The sequence below is a fragment of the Canis lupus genome, chromosome 23 (genome assembly GCF_048164855.1).
Source record: "Canis lupus baileyi chromosome 23, mCanLup2.hap1, whole genome shotgun sequence".
In the NCBI taxonomy this organism is placed as follows: Eukaryota; Metazoa; Chordata; class Mammalia; order Carnivora; family Canidae; genus Canis; species Canis lupus.
Genome location: NC_132860.1, coordinates 48,007,495 through 48,021,595, shown reverse-complemented (window position 1 = coordinate 48,021,595; position 14,101 = coordinate 48,007,495). Strand labels below are relative to the sequence as shown.

Genomic DNA, 14,101 nt, shown 5'->3' with positions numbered 1-14,101 from the left:
ATTTTGACAAGTGAAATAAAAGTTCAATGAGGATATTTAAAGGTGAAAATTTATTGACAGGCAATATACATAATTGAAACTTCACAGGAACTTTTGTAAATAGGAAGAAAACTACACCATATTTAAACTTAGATCCATGGGGAAAAATAATGATGAAAATGGTAAATGTGTGAATAAATATAAAGGTTGTATGTAACTATGTAAAACATATTTAACTCCTCAACACAAAACTAATAGCAATCAGGTTTAAAATTAAAACAAGTGAAAGTATATATGAGTACAAATTTTTGTGAAAAAAATAATAGTTTTATTATTTGACCATGTACAGAACAACCTGTGCCCCAATCACTTATGGACATTCTTCCTCAGTCACAAGCAGGTTTTCTTCTTCCACTACAAACAGATGGGCAGGTAAAGTATTCTATTACTAATTCATACCAATTTCCTGGTCTTCTATCTAATTTGTATATGCAATATTCAGTTTCAGTCTCTAACCATATAAAGATTGAATTTGAACCCATCTTCTTATAGACAGTAGGAAATCCCTTCCTTCTGTTAGCTTCCCATAAGCAACTTTCTGTAGAGCTTCCTCCTCTACTTCTTGTATTGTTTATTTCTGGACTATAAGGGCTTTGATTATTTTTTTTTTTAGCACAAATACATATTATTTCTACATTTATCTAGAATATCTCTTTAGTTGGGGGAAAAACATTTTTTAGATTCACAATCTTAGAATAACTATACTAATTTTAAAAATGTTTATTTCAGTTTCCCCATTTCATGAAAACATTTTTGTTTTCAACACAAAAATTTAAAAGAGAAGCAACTTGCCAACTTGCATGTTTATTACAAAAATCCTAACTTAATTCCAAATTTTTACATCAGTTTTGAGTAGAATAATCTTGAATTAATTTGTTTAATAACCTTATTTAAAATTTTTCATTACATATCCAGAATTAGGACATTGAATAAGAGGAAATACAATGATCATAACATTTAAATAGGGAGTTTTCTTTCTCAGATATTTAATCCTTTATATTTCTATATGAAGTGAGTGCAACGATATAATTTCTCAGCTTTTTGAATTCACTCACATTATTCATTTGTACATTCATTAATTATAGAAGGAAACTATACTCCTTTTTAGGTCCCAATATAACTTGTGAAGAATTTTAACATACATACAGTAACGTTTTGTTTTTGTTTTTGTTTTTTTTTTTTACAGTAACTTTTTTGACTTTGACCATAGCAACTTACTTTCTAGATGTGTCTCCTGAGACAGGAACAAAAATGGAAACAAACTATTGGGACTATATCAAAAGAAAAAGTTTTGCACAGTGAGGAAACAATCAACAAAAATGAAAGGTAAACTACTCAATGGGAGAAGATATTTTCAAAGGACATATCTGATAAAAGGCTAGTATCCAAAATCTATAAAGAACTTTTACATCTGAACACCTAAAAAACAATCCAATTAAAAAACTGGCAGAAGACATGAACAGACATTTCTCCAAAGAAGACATACAGATGGCCAACAGACACATGAAAAGATGCTCAACATCAGTCATCATGAGTAAATGCAATGAGCAAATCAAACTAATAAGATATTACCTCACGCCAATCAGAATAGCTAAAATTAACACAGTTAACAGCAGGAGTTGGAGAGGATGTGGAGATTAAGGAACCCTCTTGCACTGTTGGTGGGAATACAAACTGGTGCAGCCACTGGAAAAAAGTAGAAATTTCTCAAAAATTTAAAAATAGAACTACCTTATGATCGAGTAACATTACTTACTAGGTATTTACCCAAAGAATACAAGAACATTAATTCAAAGTAAAAATGCACTCTATTGTTTATAGCAACATTATTTACAAATAACCAGACTATGGAAGCAGCCCAAGTATCCATTGATTAATGAATGGATTAATTAATTAAGAATACATATATATGTATTACATGTATAATCACACCAGGTAATGTATAGACTTGTTGAGTTGCTATATTGTACACCTGAAACTAATATAACAATGTATGTTGACAGGAATTAAAATATTTTACAAAATCACAAAATATTACAGCCATTGGTAAGACAGTTAGGCAGTTTCTTACACAAATACAATCCAGTAAACATGTTCCTTAGCATTAACCCCAAAGGAATTAAAAGCACGTTTATATAAAACCTACACACAGATATTTATTGCAGTTTTATTTTTATTTTTTATTTATTTTTTATTTATTTATTTATGATAGTCACACAGAGAGAGAGAGAGAGAGAGAGAGAGGCAGAGACACAGGCAGAGGGAGAAGCAGGCTCCATGCACCGGGAGCCCGACGTGGGATTCGATCTCGGGTCTCCAGGATCGCACCCTGGGCCAAAGGCAGGTGCCAAACCGCTGCACCACCCAGGGATCCCTATTGCAGTTTTATTTATAATTTTCAAAACTTGGAAGAAAAAAATGACCTTCAGTGAGTGGATAAACAAAGGTACATCCATACAGTAGAATAATTTTCAATAATAAAAACAAATGAGCTATCAAGACAATGTGGAGGAAACTTAATGCATATGACTGAGACAAGCCAATTTGAAAGGCTACATACTGTGATTTCAAGTAAATGACTTTCTGGAAAGGTCAAAAGTTTGAAAACAGAAAAATGATCAGTGGCTGCCAGGGATTAGGTAAGAAAGAGAAATGAATAGTTGGTACGCATGAGATTTTTAGAGCAGTGAACGTATCGTATATGGTACTCTAATAATGGACACGTCATTATACATTTGCTAAAACCCACAATATACCCAAAATTGAAACTTAATGCAGTCTCTGGAATTTGGGTGGGACTTTGGATGGTAATGATATGTCAAGGTAGGTTTGTCAATTGTAAATAAAGTACTCTGAAGCAGGAGGTTGATAGCAGAAAGCTGTGCATAGTGTGGTGTAAGAGAGGGTATGGGAACTTTTTGTACTTTCCACTCATTTTTTCCTGTGAGTCTAAAACTATTCTAAAAAATAAAGTCTATAGTTTGTTTGTTTTTTTAAAGTGAGAGACCCTGTAACTTTGATTTTGGTTTATGTTTTTCAGCGACAGGTTTATGTTTATCCACTGGTGGCTGAAATTCAGCAACCTAATTAGTTTTTAAAATCAGAAATATTAGAAATTAAAAAGTATTTTATTTATCAAGGTAAATGAGAGCTACTTGACCTGTGATTATTTAAGTAAAATCATTTGTAAATATTTTATTTACTTTTAAGGTTTTATTTTTTTTTTTTCTATTTTTTTTTTATTGGTGTTCAATTTACTAACATACAGAATACCCAGTGCCCGTCACCCATTCACTTCCACCCCCCGCCCTCCTCCCCTTCTACCACCCCTAGTTCGTTTCCCAGAGTTAGCAGTCTTTACGTTCTGTCTCCCTTTCTGATATTTCCCACACATTTCTTCTCCCTTCCCTTATTTTCCCTTTCACTATTATTTATATTCCCCAAAAGAATGAGAACATATAATGTTTGTCCTTCTCTGACTGACTTACTTCACTCAGCATAATACCCTCCAGTTCCATCCACGTTGAAGCAAATGGTGGGTATTTGTCATTTCTAATAGCTGAGTAATATTCCATTGTATACATAAACCACATCTTCTTTATCCATTCATCTTTCGTTGGACACCGAGGCTCCTTCCACAGTTTGGCTATCGTGGCCATTGCTGCTATAAACATCGGGGTGCAGGTGTCCCGGCGTTTCATTGCATTTGTATCTTTGGGGTAAATCCCCAACAGTGCAATTGCTGGGTCGTAGGGCAGGTCTATTTTTAACTGTTTGAGGAACCTCCACACAGTTTTCCAGAGTGGCTGCACCAGTTCACATTCCCACCAACAGTGTAAGAGGGTTCCCTTTTCTCCGCATCCTCTCCAACATTTGTTGTTTCCTGCCTTGTTAATTTTCCCCATTCTCACTGGTGTGAGGTGGTATCTCATTGTAGTTTTGATTTGTATTTCCCTGATGGCAAGTGATGCAGAACATTTTCTCATATGCATGTTGGCCATGTCTATGTCTTCCTCTGTGAGATTTCTGTTCATGTCTTTTGCCCATTTCATGATTGGATTGTTTGTTTCTTTGGTGTTGAGTTTAATAAGTTCTTTATAGATCTTGGAAACTAGCCCTTTATCTGATATGTCATTTGCAAATATCTTCTCCCATTCTGTAGGTTGTCTTTGAGTTTTGTTGACTGTATCCTTTGCTGTGCAAAAGCTTCTTATCTTGATGAAGTCCCAATAGTTCATTTTTGCTTTTGTTTCTTTTGCCTTCGTGGATGTATCTTGCAAGAAGTTACTATGGCCGAGTTCAAAAAGGGTGTTGCCTGTGTTCTTCTCTAGGATTTTAAGATTTGTGTGGAATCAGAAAAGACCCCGAATAGCCAGGGGAATTTTAAAAAAGAAAACCATATCTGGGGGCATCACAATGCCAGATTTCAGGTTGTACTACAAAGCTGTGGTCATCAAGACAGTGTGGTACTGGCACAAAAACAGACACATAGATCAATGGAACAGAATAGAGAATCCAGAAGTGGACCCTCAACTTTATGGGCAACTAATATTCGATAAAGGAGGAAAGACTATCCATTGGAAGAAAGACAGTCTCTTCAATAAATGGTGCTGGGAAAATTGGACATCCACATGCAGAAGAATGAAACTAGACCACTCTCTTTCACCATACACAAAGATAAACTCAAAATGGATGAAAGATCTAAATGTGAGACAAGATTCCATCAAAATCCTAGGGTTTTATTTATTTATTCATGTGTATGTGCGAGAGAGAGACAGCAAGCAGGTGAGAGGAACAGAGGGAGAGGGACAAGCAGACTCTGAATTGAGCACAGAGCTGACGTGGGCATAATCTCATGACTCCAAGATCATGACCTGAGCTGAAATCAAGTCAGACACATAACCAACCAGCTGAGACACCCAGGTGGTCCTATAAATATTTTAAAATATATAAGTCTCAGACACTATTATCATGATAGACTCTTGTCATGTGCCAGGCTCGTAGTCTTCTTATGATGCCTCCATAATGCCTTTTAAATATATTCAAATATATGAAGTGTTTCCATTTTCAATTTTACAATATTTTATTATTGTATTTTTATTTCTCAATATATCTCATCCACTTAATCTTAACCATACTTTCGCATCTGTGTAAACTTTTCAAATTTAGCAAAACAATTTTGAATGGTAGTGAGACCTGACTTAATACAGATTATTTAAGAAGAAATTGGTTTTTTAGTGGTTTGCTGGAAAATTTGGAAATATTATTGCTGAACCTTAAATCAAACTACTTTTAATGTCAATATTTCTCATCTCTTCAAAACTCAACTACATGAATTTTATTTCATAGCTGGGATGATAACAGAACAGAAGTGATAAACTAAAGTTTATGAAGGAGATCACACAATGACGAAAACTTATAAAGCTTTTACTTGAGAATAAGCAATTTCCTTAAGAGTTATTGGGAATTATTATGAAAGAAAAGTTAGTTAACTTAATAATATAGACTCATATACACTTGAATTCTAAGCATAAGGGTTATACATCTGTGTAGCTCATCACGTCTATTATTTAAGAAGAATAAATCTGAGATATTACAAAGATAACATCCATAATTCTGTGTGGCTCCTCAGATGTTCACATTCAATAAACATTTGTTTAAAATACCATTTCTATAACCACTAAATATTTGCAGAATTCAGGAGGACAGTTAGCCTGCTGGTATCCATTTTACAAATACAAAGTGCATCAATTGGGCCCTGGGGTTTATAGGGTTACAGTTTAAAAATGATTTCTTATTCCTATAAAATCATAAAACTGAATCATTTTTATAATAAAAAGGCAATCAATACATAGTTATTTCCAACCTATGTGTATTTAACTATGGCTGTATGTGTACTACATACATATCTCAGTGTTGTCATTTATGATTAAAATTGCCAATTTTCAAAAACATATATATATAGTTCTAAGTTAATATCTTGGTCAGAACAGAATTTTTGCTGTAGCAACTGCTTGCAATAACAAGATGGCATACCTTTCTGCTTTTGTATTTTTTTGAGTATTTGCTCAATTTTGCTATAATATCAGCAGTATTTTTTTGGTAAACTACTCTAAATGGTTTGGTGATAACAAAAATTTTACAGTTTATTTTGTGAGCCTTCTTAGAAACATTTCAACCCTTCCTCATCCCAGTTAGCTTTGCATACAAAGTGCATCTTTATTAGAAAAAAATTTCCTATCTACAATTCATCCTTTTAATTTTCTTTCCTTAATCCAACTCCTAAATAGAAACATTTATTGAATGCTTAATTGTGCTAGCCATATGCTAGACACTGATTATGTAAATATGAAGAGAAGCTTGTCCTTCCTCCTAGAATTTATAAACTATTAGAGTAAAAGGTAAATTTGCAAGTATTAGGGTAAAGTGTGTAAAATATGCAAATAGAAAAAACTGAACCACAACTAATGCTAGCCAAATACTTAATTTTGAAACTTCCCTTTAAGCACTTAAGTTAAGCTCACTGAAAACAGTATCTTAGAAACTAAAGCAATTTATCGATTATAAACTCATACATGCAGACCTGACACACACACTCTAATTTCATAATGACTCATGTGTATCCATTTCCCAGATTTTCTTTTTGTTTCCATTAAAATGAAAGTTTATGTGTATTTATGCGTGTATAGAAATCTCACCCTGAACTCTTGCTGAAGGGATGTATCTGTTATCTCATAATTATAAACTTTAATCTTTGGAAGGAAGTGAATATAAATGTTTTAAATCTGACTTAAAAATTCTCCAGTTTCATTAAAAAATAAAGTATCATAATTGAACTAGAAAACTTTTGTTGCTAATCTATTTTGAACACTGGCCAGTTCCCTGAAGGCTTGAGGGTTCAAGCCCTCTCAGCTTTTCTTCAACAAATGGTGTTAAATTTATCAATACGCCAATTGCAAAAGTTAACATAGCTTTAAAATTCAAACCCAATTAGAATTTTATAGTGTACTGATGATTAAAATACCCTATGTTTTATGGCCTTAGAGTTCCTATTAGTAGCACATCTGACAAATAATTTGATTAGCATCAATCTAGTAAGATATGTTTAGCATTAAATGGACACACAGCATAATCATTTATTAGAAACAACCATGATTACGATGATGATTTTTCACTCCATTGCTGTGTCTTTGCTGTACCTTTCCTACTGAGTAACACAGGAGAGAAATCATACAACTAACTAGAACAGTGACAATTTATGATCTCCAAAGCCACCTAGTTTCCTGATGCCTTCTAGTATTTTCCAGGGTGTCCCTAATTAGTCCTATCTCCTGTTTATCAAATTTTCTATTTCAAAATATCTCTGTTGTCTTTGATCATCCCATCCTACCACTATGTCCACTTAATTACAGCAAATAACCTCACTTTCAACTTTATAGAGAAAATAGTGATTATTATACACACCCAGCAAGTTCTATTATTCTAATGCTAAATTATTGAAGTTTTAAGTTATTTTTAAAAGAGTACAAGTTATATAGCTAACAATTTTGTTATCATAATCTATTTGCTTCTGTACCATCATGCCCTTTTTTAAGAAAAATGAAAGAGTTACTTCTCCCATGGGCACCAAAATATTTCATATATATTTTGGATCTCATTATTTTCAGCAAACTGAGTAGTGTTGCTTCATTAATTGTCTCTTGTTCTTCTTGTTTTTTTTTTTATGAGAATTTTTTTCCCATCCTTACATATTACCTTCAAAATTAAATCTCTTTTTTGATCTACCACTTTTTTTCCTGCCTTATTTAACACCACCTCATAGTAACAAATATTTCTACAAATTGTACCCATTGCCTTATTTCCCCATACACACCACAGAATTCAGTTTTCCATTAATTAATCATATTAAACTCTAACTTTGCATCAGACCCCACACTACATATTAGAATTATAGTAGTAAATAAAACAAGCAAGGATTCTCTTCTTTTGGAGATTATATTCTATTGGTGACAGTCAGGAATTAAATAAACCATGTAAATTAAGCAAATATCTCAGGCATTGATAAAAACTATGATGAATAATAAACCATGGTAAAGGTTTAGCAAGAAGAGGTGGTGAAGTCCTTTCTGGTAAGGAAATATAGAGAGAGATCTCTAGGGAGTAAGCATGTGGAAATCAGACATAAGGCCGCTGCAGACTTAGTGTTTGATACAGATGAGCTAAAGCTGAGCCATGTTCACAGTCCCATATAATCTGATATTTACTACCCCCCATCAGCCATCTTAAAAAATGCCTCACTGAAACCAAAAAACAAGTGCAATAAAAGACTGTTGAATTCAAGTTCCCTGAAATACAACCTGTTGGTAAGGCAAAACTAAAATTATCCTTTTATGATAAGAGAGAATACTGACTTGATGAAGTCTCAGTAGTGTTTGGAGTATGGAAGATAAAGTTAGGACATTTATGTGGATTCTTTTTTAAGGTAGATAGTCTTTCAATCTGTGGGTTTCATTAGGATTGATAGAGGAAAATAATAGCTGAGGTGTACTGGAAATAGTGAGGTGAGGGTATTGAATAAGAGTTTCTAAATAGTTTTCTAAATAGAAGACTAGTTGTTGTTATCTAAAACTTGAACAGCTTGACTTTTTAAATAAATAACTTTTTGTAGACTTCGTGAAATGAACAATAAAGTTATCTGCAAATTTTATCTTTATAAGAGTTAAAGTCAAGCTGACTATGGCAATGTATTAATAGTTTCTCTTTTCTTTTTATTTTTTTAAATGAAGAGAGTCCAGTATCACGGCCATATAAGTGTAAACATGTAATAGTAATATTAGAGATACATGGTTTTGATTCTCAAAGTGTTCTTACCATTCTTCTTTACCCTGAGTTCAAGCTAGGACATTAATATCTGAGGACAGAACTTTGCCATTTTGTAAGATATCATGGTCATAACCTCCACAGTGTTAGATTTTGTTCTTTTTATTGGGTGAATATTTTTTGAATCACTAAATGGCACAGAATCAGCACACAAATTTTTGAGGTTGAGATAACCTCATATTATACACACATATAAAGAACACTGCCACACAAATACCAAAGGATTATTGCCACAATTTGTAGTAATATTAAAGATCCCATAGAGATCTTCAGAGATATAAGCACAGTATTCTTCCTCTAAAACACCATATGCTTCCCTTTCTGATGCCAATTATATATCTTAAGTAGCTCTATTTTTAAATATCACCTGCCCATTTTCTTGGGGGGGTGGGGGGGAGTTCATCTTTCTCTTTTGTTCTGGGAGGTGGGAGAGGAGTTCAGTTGCCCTAGCAGCATTTGTGTATCTTTCCTGATATTCTCTACATACTCCTCTGAATATATAGGAGTTTGCCTACTTTCTAGGACTCTTTCAAAACATAAAGTAATGAGTCTGGAAAATAGAGAAAACAATCCAGAATTTTTCTTGAATACATAGGATTTTGGTTCTCAAATGATTCTGTTTCTTTCTTCTTAAGTCATCTAATTATCTCATTTTCGTAGAGGGAAAGCTAATGGACCAAAGTAGATTCTGATGTACTATCCTGAAGTCAGCAATTAGTTTACAGTGATAAGACTCATTTCTCCAGTTTTCAGGTAGCAACCAACAGGCTTTTGTTCTGCAAATTCATACCAGTCATCAGGGGTCATAAACAAACTTTTTTTTTCCCAAACCCTAACCCCCCACCTCTGAACCACTACCCAGAGGTAGTCAAATACTGGTGTGATGTTTTGGCACCACTTACTAGGAATTGTCCAGTGTGAGGAAACAAAATCTTTACTAATAGTACAGCAGTAGGAAGTAGTATATTTTACTTTTAAGATCTACAAAATTACAACACCCTCCAAATCTATTTCTTAGTTCTCTTCCAAATTCTGTTTTTGTGAAAATTCTATCACAATAGCCACTTTCCTCACAAGTTCCCTAAGCATTAATTCAGTAGGAAGAGAGCTTACTTTTCTTGGTATAACATGACAGAGGGCTGTAAATTTCTAGCTCTCTTAATTGTAATATTTTCCATCTAAAATATCATCTAACAAATGAGTCCTATTACCCAAGAAATGAACTGATTCATTACAAACAATAAATAAATAAATAAACTGTTACCAGGGGAAGCTATAGAATTTCTGTAAGAAAATGTGTGAAATATCACAAGTCAATTTGGTTGTATGCTTTAACCTATTAATAAGCATATATGAGCCAGATATTGTATTCAAATCAGAAAATATTGATGAGACAGAAAGCTATATTAAGGATATTAATTTAAAAGAATATTAAGTAATAATTACATTAATATAAAGGGCCCTTAAAATTAGATAAAGGTAGTCTTAGACCAGCAAAGCATAAAGATATAAGAAAAATAGAGAATGAATGAATGCAGATTAAGCTATAAATATCTGTGTTAGTGTTCCATGGATCTTGGATAGAAGATATCTACATTTACTGTAGTTGTCTAATTGATCTAGAATTATTGGATAAGAGATATTTCCTTTCAAATGTATCTGCTGCTAATAAGTTCCTAATCCTCAGTTTGAGGCTTCTGATAGGAACTAACTTCTGGTCATTCTGTGAAGAGGAGGATGATATATTCCTTTTAATTCAGATACACAGATTCAAAGATCAATTCCGGGGATCTCTGGGTGGCTCAGCGATTTAGGGCCTGCCTTTCGCCCAGGGCATGATCCTGGAGACCTGGGATGGAGTTCTACATCAGGCTCCCTGCATGGAGCCTGCTTCTCCCTCTGCTTGTGTCTCTGCCTCTCTCATTCTCTCTCTTTCTCTCTCTCTCTCATGAATAAATAAATAAAATCTTTAAAAAAAAAAAACAAAGATAAATTCCTTGGAATGTTACTACTGTGCTAACTTAATATTTGATAATACCTTTTCCTTCAGGATTCAAGAGCTTTCTTTCTGAACACAAAATTTTTAGAGATTTAGTAGGAATTTTAGAAAAATCAAGCATACCTCTTATTAATTATTACATGAGTTGCTTCCATGATTTGCCCATGTCTGTTTGCTACAATAGTGTGGAGCTAAGACTAGGAAATATTATTTCTGTATGTGTGAACCAGCATATATTAACTTGGAAGTTATGAGCAGAGGAGTTGTCTGTACAGCCAGTGGAAATTGCTTAGCTCAAAAGTACACAAACTATAGTGCACTTGCCGAATCTGAGTTGAGGCCTAGTTTTGTGCTGTCCCACCTCCAAAGCTGCCTCTTCTTGAATATACTCTATCTCAGCACTAGGAAATCCTTAAAGTCTTTTCACATTTTATAATTACTCTTCCATCAATGCTTAAGAATTATTTGCATTAAATCTCCGACTTCAATCATTATATGGTTCCTTTTTCTTGTTTAAACTCAGACTGAAAAAATAAATAAATAAATAAATAAATAAATAAATAAATAAATAAATAAACTCAGACTGATAAGTCTGATCTGTAGTGAATGCAATGAGTTTACTATCTGGGAATATTTGCCTATTTCAAGGCTATTATTTTAGTAGTAAAGCAAGATCTGGTACAGTAACTCCTGCCTAATATTTTCCTGTTTCAGTCTTTACTTCTGACCCAACAGCAAACATGACTATGTAAATCTAGTCTAAATGAGTTTCTAATAAACAAATTTAAGCACAGATAGTTTATAAGTAGAGGCTAGACAGTTCTTTCTTCATTAACTATCTCTTTGTTGAAGAAGAGACTCAGAACTTAAAATGTTACGATAATGAACAGAAATGTCTGAGAAAGTGAGAAAAACATTTCATTGGAGGTAAGTGTATTTATTATGAAACATGTATATTCAGTAAGCAGCCACGATCAAAGATTTTTTGACAGAGAGCGAGAGAGAGAGAGGCAGAGACACAGGCAGAGGGAGAAGCAGGCTTTATGCGGGGACTCATGTGGGACTCGATCCCGGGACTCCAGGATCAGGCCCTGGACTGAAGGAGGCACTAAACCGCTGAGCCACCGGGCAGCCCAGCAGCCAAGGTTATACAGCATGAGGAACCATCATATAATAAGTTGTGTGGGAGTAGATGATTTTCATTTTCAAAACTTCTGTAAATGAAAGAAGACATCAACTACCTCCATTTTGCCCCCAGTCTGTACTTTCTTATTGAACTCTTCTTTCCATCTGTCTTTTAATTCAGGCAAAAGATCGAGAAGGCAAAACATCCTGTGTTGGGAGCACACACTACCCCCTCATGCAACTGATACCAGCAAGACCCCATGTGATTGACACCAAGAAAATGATCCACTTGACCTTTACTGCCCACCTACATGTACCCACTGACCTTTATTCCATATTTTCCTTATATAAACTAGAGGTATTTTTAGCACTTTGGAGACAGTCTGAGATAATAGTCCTCTGTTTTCCTGGTTTTGGCTTCACTGAAATCCATCCCTTTCTGGTTTCACCATGATTGGTCTCTCTGCCTTTGGATTTATTTTGTCAGCCACGAGTGACTCAGCCACTTGAGACCTCTGGAGCCAGGTGTTCTTGCACCCTTGGGCCCCAGTAACATAAACACCATTTGGCAATCCAAATCAAGGGGAATGAGGAAACCTCTTTATGCTTCACTTCAAGGCTTGTCAGTGGTGGTGGTGAAGGTTCCTTTAATCCTATCTTATATCCTAAAGTCAGATGTTGGACTAAGTATCTCAAAACACATTAAAAAAATTGTTTTGAAATACTACAAAAATGGTATAGTCCCTCACTTTAGAATGAAGATGCACTTTGCAACAATTATTCTGTTTTCAGGTTCAGGACCCAAGCCAAAACAGACAAAAGCCTAGCAGCAATATCCTTTAATAAAAACATGACTGATAATTCTATGAGAATATTACTGGGGTACTGAGTCCCCCTAACTCTTTCTTGTCAAATTATCAGGCAGCTACTAATAATATTTAACAATCCAATTAGAAAAGATACTCTCAAAAAAAAAAAAAAAAGAAAGAAAGAAAAGAAAAGATACTCTCTAACTTGTTGATCTTCAAATTTTATTTCTGTTAACATTTGGGATTCCTGGTCCAGTTTTTAAAATCATTTGTAACCTTATCTTTACATTTAAAATTACTATACATATAGTTATAGAATTCTGCATTAAATTTGCTATTTCACAATTACAGCAATGATCTATTTTGACTTTAAGATATTAACTAAATTTAATATGTTTTATAATATGGGACAAAATTTAAGGCATGTGCTGGTTCATCGCCTTATACAATGATTTTGGGCACAGGCAAGGGAGGAAGATTATTGTACTGCAGTGTACAGGGCAGAAAGTGAGATATAGAGGGGAAGTACCATATCTATGGTCAGGGAAGTAGTAAATAATGACATATTGGGAACTGGTATTGGATTATGAGGTTATCCACCTAGTATTCTTTTCTCATTGTTTAGCTATAACTCAATTCTATAATTTTAAAATTAACATGTCTGATTAACAAAGCGCTGTTCATAGGTAAAATTTTATAAAGATGTGATTTTGTCAAGAGAGACTTGTACACATGGTTGGTAACATTTAAACTATAGTGACTATAAAGAAAATGGGCAGATTTCTAGGTTTTCCCAGTGCTCTAAGATTTCAGTAAAAACTTCCAATAGATAAATGAAAGAAGCTGCCTCCCCCCCCACCTACATTAGGCAGATACATGATTAAAATTTTATTTTAATCTGTAGCTCTACTATAGCGAAGCATTTAGAGAACTCATTGATATATACAACTCTTTCAGGTTGCTCCCACTAGCTAGACACAATCATTGTCAATAAAAATGAGGAAGAAGAAAAATTTGGGTTTTGACATGTAAATGAATACCATAAGCTCCTCACTCTGCTGCAGAATTTATGTATCTTGTCTGTCACAACACCAACTCCTAAAGCGAAGTAGGTGTGTTGTGGCATCTCTTAATATAGGGATGCTAAAGTTAAACAGGTATGTGATGTGACTATTTGTACATGACATGCAAAACATTCCCATAGGCTATTCCTTGAATGTGAAGGATTTAGAAGGACAGGCTCAAGAGC

The 14,101-nt window shown here is 34.0% G+C and overlaps 1 long non-coding RNA gene across 1 annotated transcript in view; it reads right to left on the bottom strand.

Moving 5' to 3' along the window:
* Positions 1–319: 319 nt before the first annotated feature.
* Positions 320–14,101, bottom strand: part of LOC140615216 (uncharacterized) — a 48,971-nt gene continuing 35,189 nt past the window's right edge. Inside the window, exons 5-6 of the long non-coding RNA XR_012016012.1 lie at positions 1,612–1,725; positions 320–393 (exon numbers count right to left, since the gene is read on the bottom strand). This is a non-coding gene — a long non-coding RNA (uncharacterized lncRNA). The remainder of the gene's footprint in view (positions 394–1,611; positions 1,726–14,101) is intronic.